The 15750-nt window shown below is 51.7% G+C and overlaps 1 protein-coding gene across 2 annotated transcripts in view; it reads right to left on the reverse strand.

The window, feature by feature from the left end:
• Window positions 1-15750, reverse strand: part of SRRM3 (serine/arginine repetitive matrix 3) — a 171277-nt gene that overhangs the window by 110862 nt on the left and 44665 nt on the right. The window contains exon 2 of one of the 2 annotated variants that reach the window (XM_048824475.2): window positions 226-354. The exons of the other annotated variant lie outside the window; for it this stretch is intronic. The gene's annotated coding sequence lies outside the window, so the exon portion shown is untranslated. The remainder of the gene's footprint in view (window positions 1-225; window positions 355-15750) is intronic. 2 annotated transcript variants of the gene reach the window in all.

The following is a 15750-nucleotide window of genomic DNA, read 5'->3' on the forward strand; positions in this document are numbered from 1 at the left end:
GCGGAGGCCACCTGACAGCAGAAGGAGGGGACACATGGGGGCAGAGAGGAGACCGTGCAGGTAGACATGCTCCTGGCCACGAAGAGCCCGATCAGCTGTTCTCATGGTGAGCAGCTCTTCCCTGTGTCCCCAACTCTGAGCACACCCCGAAGAACCACCCTGGTAAGCAACAACACACCCGCCCTCCATTCGCCCTCCATTCGCCCTCCATTCGCCCAGGCTCACCTCTCAGAGGGCACGGTCCATTGGCCACTACACAGCTCCAGTCCTAGCCAGCTCAGTTCGGGGCCTTCTTGCCTGCAGAAAACTTCTCCTATGGAAGCCCGACTGCTCCAGCACTTCTGGCTTCAACGCCTGGGAGAAAGGCAGGGAGGAGAACCCTGTTAATCCCAAGGCGGCTGGAAGTCTCATCCATCGCCCTCCCATTGCCCGTTCTACAAGTCAGCAGCCGGCCCTTTCCCCAGCGCAGCCTCCTGCCGATGATTAGAAGGTAGAAGCGAGGCCCGTGTGATGCTCAGGGATCACACCATGCTGATGGCACTTGCCGGAGATCTGCTTTATTCTGTGTCCATTTACAACCAGCTGTGCCTAACAACCAGAGCCTCAAGGCATCTCGTCCAGCCTCTCTGGCTGGGAAGCTCATCCCTTAAAGGCCCAGTCCCCTATAGCACACCCTAGAAGCCATTGCAGCTTCTGGAAGGAAAGGCGATGAGATAGCAATATAGCGTGTCATCCCACTTCTGCCCAGTTACAGGTAATCCTCATCTTCTAGATTAGGAGTCAGACCCTCCCCTTCCACCCAGCCCCAGCGGAGGAGAACTTTCTTAGTTGTCAGTTTCTCAGCCGGTTAAACGTGTTTTGAATCCCAAGCAGCAACATCAACCATAGCAGGTGATTTCCACCCCAGCTATAACTACATCGGATGACTTGTTCATTAGCCCAGCCTTGTCTTCCTGCCAGGTGTCTGTGTTGCAAACGAGGCCTTCCTGAGCCAAGATCAGCTGTTTTTCTCCAAAGCCTCAAACTTCTTAAAAATTTATCATATGAAAATCGCACAGATTAATCTTTAGTGTGGGGAGGCCTAAGTTCTACCACATGTAGGGGTGTGAATGTGTCACGGGAAATGGATCCATTTAGAAGTCCGAACAAGCCTCAGAGTCCAATGGGCTGGTCTGTTTATCATAGCCCACGGGCAGCCATTAAGCCACAGGCCCCATTTGCACCTCTGGTCTGTTTATTTTGGGCTAGCTTGGGAACCATTCGATCACGTTGCTGAGCCACGACTCATGTAAGCAGTCCCACTGGAAACAATGGGATTGCCATGTCAGCCCGCACTGCCAACCCCAAGTATCCAAAAAACATGAGTCAAGCCCCCCCCAAATCATGAAATTGACTTAAAAATCATGAGATCGTAAGAAACTGACAAATAATGGGTTTCTTTTTATGTTTCTTTAGACAAATAAAAACCATGACTTGAAAGTGGCCATGGTTTCAAGATTTTTCCTTCAACCATGAAGGCTAAAAAAACATTTTTTACTGACACCTGAGATTCTCATGTGATCCCCTGACTCCAGGGGCTGGGGCTTTAAGAAAAGCCACCAATATTGCAAGTCTCTCAATAAAAATCTTGATAAAAACCCTGCATACCAGTGGGAGTAATGGATTCACCAGCTAACCCTTGAGCAGCTCCCCAGCAGACTGGGTTTTTATTACTGGCTTTTCTCTGATGGGAATGTCACTATGAAAAGAAGCAGGTACCTTCCCTTATGCCTACACTAGCAGGGCTTACTAGCACCTTCCATAGCAAGATCTCTATGCACTTTGCAGGCCACCAAACTGCCCACTAACCCCTGTGCATCAGGCCAGGACACGTTATCACCATTTTACAGAGGAGGAAACTGAGGCGCAGGCAGGTTTAGCCACATATCCAAGGTCACCCTGTGGATCAGGGACAAAGCCAGGACTCTCCATTTCAGGTGGTCGTTGACATCAGTGCCATGTGAGAACAACATGGATGTAAAACTCTGCCGGATCAGAATGGTAGCATTTGCCCCCACTTTGCATGGTTGTGAATGAGGGTGTAATGGGATATGGAGTGCTGAGGTCATATTACATCTAACTCTTCTACACGCCCCTTTTCCTGCACCTCCGCTGAACTGCTTGCTGAAGAGGCCAGAGCTCTGTCTTATCCAGACTTTGCAAAAAAAAAAAAACATTGCACAAAGTTATAGTTTAAAGGGTACTGTACGTAAAGCCCTGAATGGAGCGGTTAATAGTTCCCAGCCAGCTTCCAAGAGATACTGATGAATAACTTCTTAACCAAAAGCTATTAGGTAGCTGTCTACTGGTGTTTGCTACACACACATCCCCACTTTGTGGCTGTTGGGTATATTTAAACGCAGCATTTCAACACAACTTCCCTCCTTTGGCACACACGCACTGCCCTCTGATCTTCTCTCAGCGACGATTTCTCAGTCCCTGTACTGTAGTTACAATATGTAGCGGGTGCCACCGGGATACTTCCGAGCCTGGAAAGAATGGCAGCATCCCTGGTCTTTTCCAAACCCTCCAGTGCCTTGGCAGCAAACCTGAGTCTGGAATCCTTCACAGCAGCATTCCCACCTTTGGGTTAACAGCTGACTGGTCTGCTCGGCAGCTGATAAGCTGAATCAATAGCCTGTGTCCAAAGGGGTTCAGGTATTGGGACCCCGTCCTCAGAGCAGATAGTTTCTCAGTCCCACGTGGATCAGCCAATGGGTCCGCAGAGTTGTCTTTAATTCCTGCATTTATACCCCGTCCCCTCACTCCTGAGCTCCAATTGGCTCAGCTCTCGGGCAGCTGCCTCTAAATGAAAGCTTCAGAACCGGCTACCGAGCATGTCCGTGAGCTGCCACACTTCCCTCGGGCAGTTCCTGGGCCCTTCGAGCTGGATCGCCCTGCTTCGCCTTCTGCACGCATGCAGTCACAGAGGATTCAATCAAAATCCACGTCTGCTCCCCGCTGCTCCTTTCCCCCCTCGGATCAAAAAAGGATCGAATGCTGCAGGATAAAGCCTGTGGGTTGCAACCGCGCCAGGCACAGGGCCATGAAGACACTGGCCCCAGGAACCCTGACTTGCTATGCTCTGCTCTGCTCTGCAGGCTAGAGCAGGGTGCAAACCCATTTATAGACTGTTCCTGCTGCAGCCCATGCTCTCCTGCCTCTGCCTACCGTGCGTGGCAAGGAACAGCTACACCTGCAGATGGAGTGTACAACCATGCAATCCGCAAGAAGGTATCAGTGCCGAGTCACTGCAGAAAAGGGGGAGCTTTGAACACCAGGATTTCCAGGCTATATTGTCTCTCTGTCTTCTCGATTGAGGACCCCTTCTTTTTCACCGGAGAGCTTGTCTGTGGATCCGAAAGGACAGGGCCATTCAAAGGGGTCTTCGTTCTCCTGCATGCCCCAGGACCGCACTGCCCATCAAACGCCATCCCATGGCTGCTGATGAAGACAGGGCTCCATTTCCTCGTGTGCGACCACTGGATAGAGCAGTGTTGTGTGTTTACATCTTCTGCCGCAAAAGGCCCCAGTACACTCTGCTGGGGCCAGATTTTCGGGGGGGGGGGGCTCTGTCTGTGCTTGCAGGCAGTGGGCAGAAATAGCTGCAGACACAGTCCTGCATCAGCGGTACTTGTAGACACGCTTTAGTTCATCCAGAGGTCCGGGTGCCTGATTGTCCCCACCGATCAGGGGCGCCCAAGGCAGCTAACCTGTGTGCCGTATCTCTTGGACACCAGGGTGATGGGCACAGTATACACAGCTAGATACAGAAAGCCACTCCCATGCCACTGACATGCAGCTGCCGGGTTTAGCACTTCTGACCCAATCTGAATGTTATCGGTCCCCTACAGGCACTTTCCCACTTCATAAAGGTTGGGACCCAAGTGCAAAATTCCCCATCATGTGAGATCCACAAGGAGCTATCAGTTTTGGAGGGACAACTCCAAACCCAGTAAAGGAGGCAGAAACATACATCCCCTTTCCACCTACCTGTGGCACTCACGTGGCCCCCTTCGTCCCCCAGCAGACCAGTGAAGTAAAGAAGAATAGTTATCCCCGTCTCACAGATGGCAAACTGAGGCCCAGAGACACTAAGGACAGACAGGAAATCTGTGGCAGAGCAAGGAATCAAGCGCGGGTTTCCCAAGCCCACAGCTAGTCTCCTAACCACTGGCCCATCTCCCGAGGAGCTCTGCAAGCATCCCTCTCTCTCCACCCCCTTTGCAAGTCCTTGCACAGAAAGTCCAAGGGCAACAGAGCCAGCAAAGCTGCACAGACGCAGACTGCAGACCTGGCCTAGGGACTATCTGGGGCATTTGCTTGTGCTGTGGACAGTGTTTCTAATTTCGTCCATCTTGGCTAATCTAGCCCAAGGGGAAAGCGGAGCCAAACGACTGTGCTCCTTGCTTGGAAGGAGCAGATCTTCCAGCTCAGCAATGCAGCTGGGGCTGGTTTAGCGCCAGTCAGATTATGTTACGCAGTGACAGGGCGACTTGCCCATGCTGTACTCTTCTCTGGGACCAGGATGGCTTTCAACCTTCCAGCAACACCAGACATCCAGATACAGCGGCTGCAGTTGGAGCAACTGGCAGGTGTAAGCAAGAGAGATGGTCGAAATGCCTTGGAAACCTGACAGGAGAAGAGATGGATGGGGCCGGGGCAGGCTCTCCTCGACAGGCGCCACCTTCCACACTGCAGCACGAGCCGGGGGGGCTAGTGGATCCCTGCCTCATAGCAGGGAGAATGGAGATCGCTCAGGGCTGCGCTGGTGGGTCATTCCTGCAATTGAATGGGCTTTTAAATCAGGGCCTCGCTTTCTCTGATCAATGTGTTTGGATGGCTCCGTGGGCCAAGACACCGGGCTTTTAGTTGGGCAGGCCGGGATCCAAATGCTGCCCTAGATCGCCGGAGGGGACAGGAGATTGGTGGCTTGTGCTTCGTTCCCTCTTTGTGCACAGCTGAGAGCTGGCAGCCTCTGCTCGAGTGGAGCTGCGGTAGTGGGGGGATGCAGTGGAGGGTCGAGGGGCGTTGGCAGAACTGTGTGTATGTGCAGAGGCCAGGAATGGGCTAGCAGCGGCTGTGGGTTGGGTTGGGACTGACGTATCATGGCAGAGCCCAAGACTGGAGGAGCAGGGGGTGGGGGAGCCGGCGGTCAGGAACAGGTTGATGAGCGGACACTGCAGTGTACCAATTTCTAGCCTGCACTAATTTATTACCTCCTCTGTCTCATTAGCATATATAGTTTTAACCCCCAGATCCTTCCTAAAACTGCCCAGTTTTTCAAAGAACACCACGTCTCTGAACGTAAGAGGCCAGTCATGCACTAAATCACTGGGAAATCTCACCTCATTACCCAGTCTCCTTAAAAACCCACGACAGAGGGAGCATGGAAAACCAGTGCCAGGAAGTCACACACCCGGATCCCGTTAGCAAATAAGTGCAGCAGCTAATTCCAAACACAGACCCACCCTCCTTTCAACAGAAAGCCCGCCACAGCTTAGGAGAGCAGCCAAGTGAACCAAATCACGCTGATTAACATTTAGAGCAGCCAGTCCTAAAGCCAGTTCAGATGTTCATCAACATCTGGATTGCACGGCGCTTGCAGAATGCAACTGTCACTCGGCTGGAAGGCAAGGGAGAGTTTGGGAGATGATGTTACATTGCCAGGAGTCTGAACAACCCGGAAGCAGGGGTATTACACACATACACACACAGAGACACACGCACTCTTATACCTGAGTCGGCTTTTATACAGGGTTTGATTTGATGCTTGCCAGGGTTTGCCTAGGTCTCTGAGGGAACGTCTAAACTGCAATCAAACACCCGCGGTTGGCCCATATCAGCTGACTTGGGCTCATGGGTCTCTAATATTGCTGTGTAGACATTTGGGCTCAGGTTGGAGCCTGAGCTCTGGGATCCCATGGGGGGTGCCAGAGCCCAGACTCCAGCCTGACCCTGAATGTCTACACTGCAATTAAACAGCCCCATAGCCTGAGTCAGCTGAGCTGGGCCAGCCTCAGGTGTAACTGCAGTGTAAGCCCAGGGTTGGTAGAAGGCAAGTTAGCAGACCCTGGGTTTGTTAACATAAGGCTTGAGCGTCTACACTCAGTTAGGAATTGTTGAACCCTGGGTCCCAGCCTGGGGCTCCAGCATCTACATTGCATTATGTGGGCCCGAGTCCCGCCACCCATCTCCCAGACTTCTTTGTGCTCTCCCAAAAGGTGGCTGCTCTAACCCTTTGTTCATGGAGCAGTTTGGGAAAACTTGACTGTCCACCAAACTTGACTGTCCAGAGGACAAAGAAAGTCGGCCTGTGGGATACTTTTGGAGGACTCCAACAGCCCAAGTCCAGTGCGGCTATGTCTACACTGCAGAGTAATAGAGCTTGAACCCTGGGTCCCAGCTTGACTCAGGCTCAGACCCTCCACCTCCCGTGGGGTCCTGGGACCCTGGGTCTCAGTCCTCAGTTAGTGCAATTTGTGTGTAGATGTAAGGAAGGTTTGGCTTGAGCCTGAATTCAAACCCTGGGCTTACACCGCAGTGTGGACATACCCTAAGGGCTATAACCCTCAGACAGGCCAGATCCTCAGTGGTGTAAGTCCGCATAGCTCCTGTGACTTCAATGGAGATGTTTATTTCAATGGAGCTTTGTCGATTCACAGCGTCTGAGGCTCTGGCCCTTTGTCCTCTCCCTTGCTGTCCAGGCCCTAGAGGTGACGGGCAGGAGAGCGGGTATTCTTAACCAATGGGAAGTTTTCCCTAGCGGCAATGAAACTGGGTGTATTATACTGGTTGGACCTGGGCAGACACAGCTCATGTTTCTCCCCCAGCAGCAAACCAGGCCACTGCATCTCAGCCCTGATGTGCAGCCACCTCACCCGCTCCCCTCCCACTGCAGGGGTCGCTGGGCGGAGGTCCATGGCCTGTGTTATGCAGGAAGACAGCCTAAGTAATCATAATGGTCCCTCCTGGCCTTCATATCTATCAATCTACAAACTGCCCAGCGGAAACAGGACTGAAATAACCAGCTCATCCCCGCCCACCCGGGCCATCCAATAACCATGCTTGTGGGTGGGAGCCAAATCCCCCCCGGTGTAACTCTGGTGACATCCAGGGATCACCCCAGGGATGGACTTGCCTCTTGATGTCAAGTATCAGCGTAGACAGCTTGAGGTGAGTCACGTCTAGAGCTGCCTGAAAATTTTCCAGTGAAGCAGCTTTGTGTCAGGGCATGCCAGTATGATTACCCTGAAATATTTCATGGGAACCTAGCGATGTTGTCAACATTTTTGTGGGAAATTATCTAAATGTTGTGGGTTGACTTGATGACAAAAGTGGAAATGATAAAATCATAAGAAAATATTTGTGGACTGTTTCATTCCACAAAATATTCCAAGATTTTGACTTTTCTTCCCAATTCAGGGTGACAACAAATGTTGAAATCTCACCATTTCCCGCGGGACAGAAATTCCAGTTTCTACCATTTCTAGTCACTGCCACTCGGTTTTCTCTCCCACCGTTCGTTTGCATAGACTGTATGCTCTTCGGGACAGGGGCGGTCTCTTACTGTCTGTTTCTACAGCTCCTCACACGATGGGGGCTCTAATTTCACTTGGGTCTTCTATGCACTACTGCCATATCATTTACCAATGGTTTCTTCTGCCGCCAGAGCCCTGCATTAGGGCTGTAGGAGGGGCAGCGTCATCGACGCTCATTCTGTGCCGGTATTTCTGTGTTTCTTTCTTCTCTTGTTTGAAAGGCTCTGTTGGATTTTTATAGGCAGTTTAGGACAATAGGGGGGAAACAAACCCAGACATGAGTAATAATAACAACAACAGGTAACAACAGCAACCATTGCACTAAAGGTATAGGTCCAGGCATGAAAACAATGGAACATAAAACCACCGTGAATGCAATGCTGCTATAAATAGCCAGGGAGCAGCTACACAGAAAACTGAATGGTCGCAATACCCCCAGCGACAATCACAGCAGAATGCAGCCATAAAAGGCGCTGGCCCAGAATGAGCCCCCTATCCCTAAGGGAATGACTTACAGAGCGGACATTGAACCACCAGGCAACACGCAATACATTTGGCCATGGGTTCAGCTCCCCCAAAATACAGGGCTATGGCTGGTCTCTAAAGCTGGGGAAGGGGGAATTTTTGGATCAAACATTTTTTATTCAGTTCATCAGAACTGAAGCTTTGCACAGCCATGTATCAATTTGCTCTAGGAATTATTTTGGGGGCAGTTCTGTGGCCTGTGCTATATAGGGGGTCAAACCAGATGATCACAATGGCCCCTTTTGGCCTTGCAATCTACTAATCTAGGACAACTGTTGCCAGGAGGGTCTGTCAGGACCAGGAATTTATGATCAAAACCAGAGGGCGAGCCCCCTGTGGGAGAGCCCCAACCAAGCAGCAATTGGAGACTGCTGGGTTGGACTGCCTCCTGCTGGAGCTGTTCCACCTGGTATCAATAATTAAATATTAACTGAGCCATAGCAAGAGCCTGGCTCTGTAGCCTGGTAGCTGGGGCACTCACCAGGGACATTGGAGAACCAGCTCTGAATCAGGCCTGCCAGGGGAGTTCTGGGCACACACACACTCTCTCTCTCTCTCTCTCTGTTGGTTTTTTGGCGAAAAATATTGCAGGGTCTTGGTTTTTGCTCTGATGTGGAACGAAACCAAATGCCAAAACCGCCCCATTTTCCACAAAGCACCATTCTTGTTTCCTAGAGAGCTGGGAGATACCTCTCCCACCTTGGGCCTGGGTATCATCTCTTCAGGATCATTCAGGCTTTTTCCACCCCAGAGGAGAGCAGAGAAGTATTACTCAGCTGATCCCCACCCCTTCAGTCATGCAAGCAATGCCAGCTCTTAGAGCCAGGGTCTTGTGGAGAAAGCACATGGCCAGGGCTCAGGAGATCTAAGACATCAGAGGATCTGAACCCCTCATAATCTTTAATGTATTTATCTTCACAGCCTGCTGGGAGGCAGAGCAGGGCTGTCATTTCCATTGTACAGATGGAGGAAACCAAGGCAGGCAGCGGCTAAGTGACTTCCCCAAGGCAAGTCTTTCCAGGGCAGTCTGTGGCAGAGGCAAGAATTGGAATGCAGCTCTCCAAAGAGTACCTTGACCACCACACCATCCTTCACAGCTCTGCAGTGGGCCATTTTAATGACCGTGAGCAAACCCCTCACTCTCTCCAGGCTGTAGGTCCCCCGCTGTTAAATGGAGGTAATAAACCTTCCCTTGTCTGTCTTGTGTGTTTAGACGATGTCTCTTATGACATGCATGTACAGCACCTAATACAACTGCTAGTGGAAAATAAATCAGAAGAGCTGGCTAGGAAGACCATCACAGCGCGACACTTACGGTACTAGTTACTGCAAAGATGCCCTTGCCCCATTACGGAGCCTGCAACATGATCAAGGCCTTCAGAAGTTATTACTCATCACTGGAACACAATAAAATGACCAGATGCTTTGAGTGCATCGAGCCCCAACCTCGGGCATCAGCACTAGCTGGGTTGGCAGAAGGATGTTTTCCAGGCCCCGAGATGTCGGCCAGCTTAGCCTCCAGGAAGAGCAGCTACATTGGACCTGCCCCCACTACAAGGGAATTGTTACGGAGCTGAAACTTCAGACGTGCGAATGCTCTGTGCAGCCACGGGCAGCACCGGGAGAGAGTGATCGTTAGAGAGCCGCGTGCGGGAGGGGCCCAGATCCAGAAGCGGGTATAAAGGAAACGAATGCCGCAAGGTAATACTGCCACGTCTCCACCGACACACATCCTGCCTAGTCCATTAGGCTTAAATACCCAGTGAATTCCACATTTAATGGACTGACATTTTGCAGAGTCATTTTAGTTTAATGCAGCATAGAGTGTATAACAGACCATCACTCCGCTCTTGGGAAACACTTTGCACGCTCCCGGAGGCTTTCTACCCCACCTGTCCTACAAGGAGGAAGTGCCCTTCTCTTTAAGAAACAGGAGCTTAATGTTATGCAATGGAAATCCCTTGCAAGCTAGATGCCAGGCTCTGCCACAGACTCCTTGTGTGACCTTGGCCAAATCACTTAATTGCTCTATGCCTCAGTTTCCCCATCTGTACTATAGGGAAAATACTGCCTTTCTCCCACCTTGTCTCTTTTGTATGTTTCGGCCCCAGTTCAGTAAAGGAGGTGTTTAAATAATTTATTGAATCAGGGCCGTGGCTGCTAAGCTCTTTGGGGGCAGGGACTGTCTTTTACGATGGGTCTGGACAGTGCCTAGTGCAATGGGGCCCTGGTTTGCACCTGGGGCTGCTAAGTGCTACTGCAATACAAAGGAATAAATAATTACTAATTATCATTATCTCTCCAGGACTGTTTATCGATAAGGGCACTAAGATACAGGAGGAGCATGGTATAAACACCTCAATCGATTGGATAGATTTGAGACAAACACTCAGCTGCATAGAGCGGCTACAGCCTCGCTATAGTCTAGACAGGTTATCTAATACAGAGAGGGAGAAGAGCGATTCTGTACAGTGCAGGCACACAGAGGGAGGGGCTGCCTATCATCTCATCACGAGCTGGCCTATCTGTGGGTACCCTCAGTTCCATCCCTTCCCCAGCACTTGGCCAACAGGATATGCTCAGATCTTGCACTTTCTGTCCATTCCCCCTGTTATGCAGATCGCAGGTGTACTACATGCATTGGAGGTCTCTCATTTGGTGGGCTGGGCTTCCTCCATCTATTGGACCTTTCCTCCACAAGGACCAGCCCGCTTCCCCTGCGAATTACCACAGGGGATACACATGCTTGGCAGCGGGGGTTCCAGACTCACCCTCTCCCCTCCCCATCCATGGATCACCAAGAGGAACGTGATGCATTTTGTTTGGTGATCAGACAAAGGAACAGCATCCCTGTCACCTTCATTCTCCTCAGATCCTGCTGCAGCCCAGCAGTGCCAGCATCCACCCTTCCTTAGACGCTGCCTCTGCTGAAATCCCTTTTTCGGGCTCAATTCATCTCCTGCAACTGGATCTTCTCTGGTGTTTCCCAAGTCCCCTCCCCCAGAGGAGCCAGTATCCTGCAGCCAGAGAACTCCACATTGTAGCTCCAAAGGAGTAGGACAAATCTATCTCCATCTGCTATTGGCTTAACTGGTTTCCTCTGTTTCTCTGAAGCCGGTTATAAATGATGTTCACATATCTCCATGGTGTAGCTCCATCCAGCCCTGCAGACACCACACCCACTTTTTCCCTGCCTGCTCACACATTCTGTGGTTCCCAGCTACATCGACTCTCCACCCCGCTGGCCAAGGTTTCCAAAAACGACTAGTGATTTTGGGCACCCAACTTGAGATGCTTTAAAAGGGTCTTAATTTCAGAAGGCGCTGAGCATTCACCCTCTGAAACTCAGGCCCCTTTAGGACATCCCAGATGGAGCATCCTGAAATCAAGGCTTTGAAATCACTAGTCACTGAGTCCCATGAGTGTTAGGTGCCTAAATATCTCTGAGCATCCGGGCCCAAAAATCTTGGCCAATCAGCCTTGGGGTGTGCGGGCTCATCTGTTAATTAATTAATGTACTTGTTTAAGGTCTTCATCTATAGACCCAGTGGGTCTATAGTTAAAATCACTTGCCCTTTTAAATATCACCCTAGACACTTTCCTGTCCTCCCTCTCCTCGGATGACCGTAGGACAAATTCTCTCAGAAGCATCTAGGGACACTCAGTATGAAGGATGCCACATTAATATACACGGTGTTGTGTTTTATGAAGCTGTCAGAATATTGTCAGAATACTTAGTCCTGCCTTGAGTGCAGGGGACTGGACTAGATGACCTCTTGAGGTCCCTTCCAGTTCTATGATTCTAGGATTGCTATCCAGTCCCTGGTTACGTTGCTCGATCATCTCATAATGTGCAGGATTCCGAAGGAAAGGCAAGTGTGTCCTTTAATCGAGCCCATCAGCTCCTCTGCTGTCCAGATAAGATCTTCTCTGGTAAGCAGCAAGCTTCTCCTTCACTGCCATGGATTGGATAGCATCCCAGTGCCCAAATAAGGGCATGCTACCGACAGGGGGACCTGATCAAAAACGCCTGCCACCCCGCTGCAAGCTGCCTCTGGCCCAAGGTCCTTGTTACAATGGGGCGCCTTCCAGTCTGTGCAGTGCTGAGAACACCAGGCTTGTACTTTGCTTATAAATGGATACATCCTCCTGGATTTCTCTTGGTTGGGAAGGGAAGAACATCTCAAATGTAGCAGTTTGGGTGATGATTGTCCTCTACTTAATCCCTTCACTGGCCTGTTTCAATTCATGCCGGTGGCAGGCGAAATTCCCCGGAGCTGTGTTAATTCCCCCTTTCAAAAGGTCAAGGTGAAAGGCTGCCTCAAGCAGATTGGCAACAAATCCTTCCCATCCAGCCCTCTCCCCACCAGTATCAAGCCTCCTTGCCTTGCTGGTCTTCCCTGTCTCCGAGATGGAAACCTGGCCGGTGAGTTCCCTGGACTGGCCGCGGGGCACTCGAGCAGTCACTGACCAGGGTAGCGCTTCAACAGCCCCTCTCAAATGCCACAGGCATGCACGGCTGGTGGGCGCCCGCGAGGCAGGGGGTGGCTAGCAGGCTGCTTTGCATCACGCCACATGTCAGTTGGCCGTGGCTTATTCTCTCAAGTCCCAAAGCTCTTGAAGGGCCCGACCCTGCGCCCTCAGCTCTCACTGAAATTGTCTTCACAGGCTCAGCCCATGGGAGTCAATGCAAGTGCCTCTTGATTTCAGCGGGCTCCAGATTGAGCCCTAACAACATGACCACATTTAGGGGCTGTCTACACTAACCCATGGAGGCCTGGAACAGTGAGGGGCATCCGTGTTCCAGCAGGGTGTTTTTTTACAGCCTGGACAGGACAAAGCTGGACAAAGCTGTTAAACACAAATGCATCAGGGAATCCCGGTGGGCCTAGATCGTGGTGGGTCTATAGCCATGCGGCCACATTCCCAACCAAACCGGGGTTCAGACATGGACAGCCCACTTGCGCCGTCAGACATCTACGGTCCTACAGACCATCGGTGCGCCTGGTGCCTGCTCCGGGACCCTTCACATCAATAGGGCCCTGGCCGGAGCAGGTGCGAATCAGTGCAGTTGCTCTGTCTACACGGAGTTAATTCACACCAGCTGAGGGCCTGGCCCAGTGTAGTTTCTTGAGCACTTATAAGGGTGGGAAATATCCCTTCTGCTGGGCAGGACAAGCAGAGACGCAGGGTTAACCCTTTGCCGGCAGGCAGACGGACTGGGTTATCTAATGGGACGCCGCATCTCTGTCTCCTGTGATCCAGAGTCTGTTGGACTCTTTCTCCCGCACTCAGAAGATGCCCAGCAATGAAAGGCTGCTGGGAAAAACCACACCACTGCTCTCCCATGGCCCCTCCTCTGCCTGCTGGGGCTCGCTTTGCTTAGGTTTAGTGGCTTTGATCCCATGCTCTGACAGGTGCTGGCTGATAATCATGCTAACATTTTGCACTTCTGTGGGTCTTTCATCTCACAAGTTCAAATCTCTTTAAAGGGCATTCGCTGAGCAAGTTCCACCGCACCCCAAGTACGACCATCCCCATTTTACAGAGAGAGGAAACTGAGGCACAGAGCAGGGACATGGTTGGCCCTCAGGCACACACCAAGTGTGTGGCAGAGCTAGGAACAGAGTGTGGGAATCCTGATGGCTAGACCCAGCCTCTAACCACTAGACTATACTCCCCTCCTGCCACAGGCATCCTCCTTTGCCACTAACACACGTGGTTGCAGAGCTATAGAGCGAATGGATGCACTTTTCCCCCTTAACATAGCAGATTAGACCTTTAGACTGAGATTTTCAAGGGATTTGGGCCCTAATTCTCCTTTAAAATGAGTGGGAGCCGAGCACCCCAATTCCCTTGGCACGGTTAAAATCTCTCTAGTAAAACAATTTTTTGCCACTGATAAGGAAGAGAATTCCAATGGACGCGACAAGGCAAAGTAACAACCTGCCTCCATCCTTCTCTGCAGCCAGGCTGGATGTGACAGAATTCCAGGGATTGCTTGCTGCTTTCACCGGTTTAACTCCCCCGGCCGATGGGTTCTATATTTCCATTATATCTGCGCTGCTGGATTACTCACAGGTCTTATCAAGAGATTTCAATTCCAACCCACTTCTAAGTAAGTGACAGAGGCAACCGCCGTTCATCATTCTCCCTGCTTTGTGCGTCGAATCGGCTCTCCTGGACACAGTCAGTGTTCGTGTGCTGATCAAGCCCGAGTGGTGGAGTGAAGAGGTAAGGGTGGGACCACTTCACCTGTGCCACAATAGGCCTTTCTGATGCACTTGCAGAGTGGGGAACTAGGCAGAGCGCTCTGTGATTCAGGCACAGGAATGGGGGTTGGGAGATTTGGGATCAGTTCCCAATTTTGCAGACGTGTGCCTCAGGTTCTCCTCTTTAATACTTGCTGATGCTAATGCCGTGGCTCTGTATGTTGCTGCTCCTTAGTGGCAGACTCACTGAGCGGGTCAGAGAGCGACTAGGGGTGTTGTCTTTGGGCTCAAGTGGCAGAGGCCTGCACTTTAGAGGGAAAGGCACATGGGGCCAGGACTGTCTCTGCAGGCGTGTGCCATGTACTGTCTCCACTGTGAAGCACAGAGATTCACCAGGCTGCTTCCCAGCCGGGGCGGTTGGGAGGCTAAACTCATGAGCTGTTTTAAAGCCCTTTGAGATCCTGGCATGAAAGCAGCTGGCGCTGGATGAAGTCTCACTGCAAACCCTCTTCCCTTGTACTTCATACTTTCCCTTGCCGGGGCTGCTGGTCACCAGAGAGCCTGGTGCTTAAAAGGAGGGGATCCTCCTCAGTTATTAAAACAGCTGAGATTAGAGCCCCAACAGGCTCCAGAGCTCGCAGCCTGAGGTTACAGCCTGGAGCTGTAACAGACTCACATCCGCAGTGGATCAGGGGTCAGAGGTGAGGCGAGGCGACCTGCCCAAGGTCAGTGTCAGAGCCGCGATTACAACACGGGTCTTCCAGCCCCCAGACCAGCGCCCCACCCCCTAGGCTGCACCCCCAATTCATGCATAATCTGCTGCTTGCAGGGAAGTCCCAGGGCCAAATCCAGGCCCGGTGTGAGCAGGCCCCACTTCGCCGACATCGAAGGAGCTGCACTGGCTTACAGCAGGGCTGTGGCCTGCCATCACTAATCACTGTCATTATGGTTAAGCGCAGGGGGACTCCGCCTTCTCCCTGGCTTGTGGAGGAGGGGCCCTGACTGCAGCAAAAGGGACACAGAAGGGTAGTGAAATGTGCTCTCTTCTCAGCACCACTCAGCTATGAAAGCCCCACTTGAAACTCCCCAAGGTGATCAGCTGAGCGCTGACATTTGGAAGGACGTGCGTTTGCCCAAGAGACCAGAAGAGTCGTGGCTTGGGCGAATGCATAATCAGGCGGGTTTTCCTCCTGCGCGAGCAGGTATAGCCGAGCAGAATGGCTCCTAGCCCCTTGCACTGTTACATAACGAGGAGTCGGGCACATGCCATCTGCAGCCAACTCATCTCACACTGGGCTCTTCTCTGGCCACCTCAAGCCATTAGGTGATCGTGCCCCGGCTGGAACCTTGGTGTCCAACCGAGATGCCCAGCTGCTCTTTGGCTTCTCTTAACTGCACCATTTGAGCCTGGGGACTCCCTTTTCCACTGCGGC

This window comes from Caretta caretta, chromosome 17 (genome assembly GCF_965140235.1).
Source record: "Caretta caretta isolate rCarCar2 chromosome 17, rCarCar1.hap1, whole genome shotgun sequence".
In the NCBI taxonomy this organism is placed as follows: Eukaryota; Metazoa; Chordata; order Testudines; family Cheloniidae; genus Caretta; species Caretta caretta.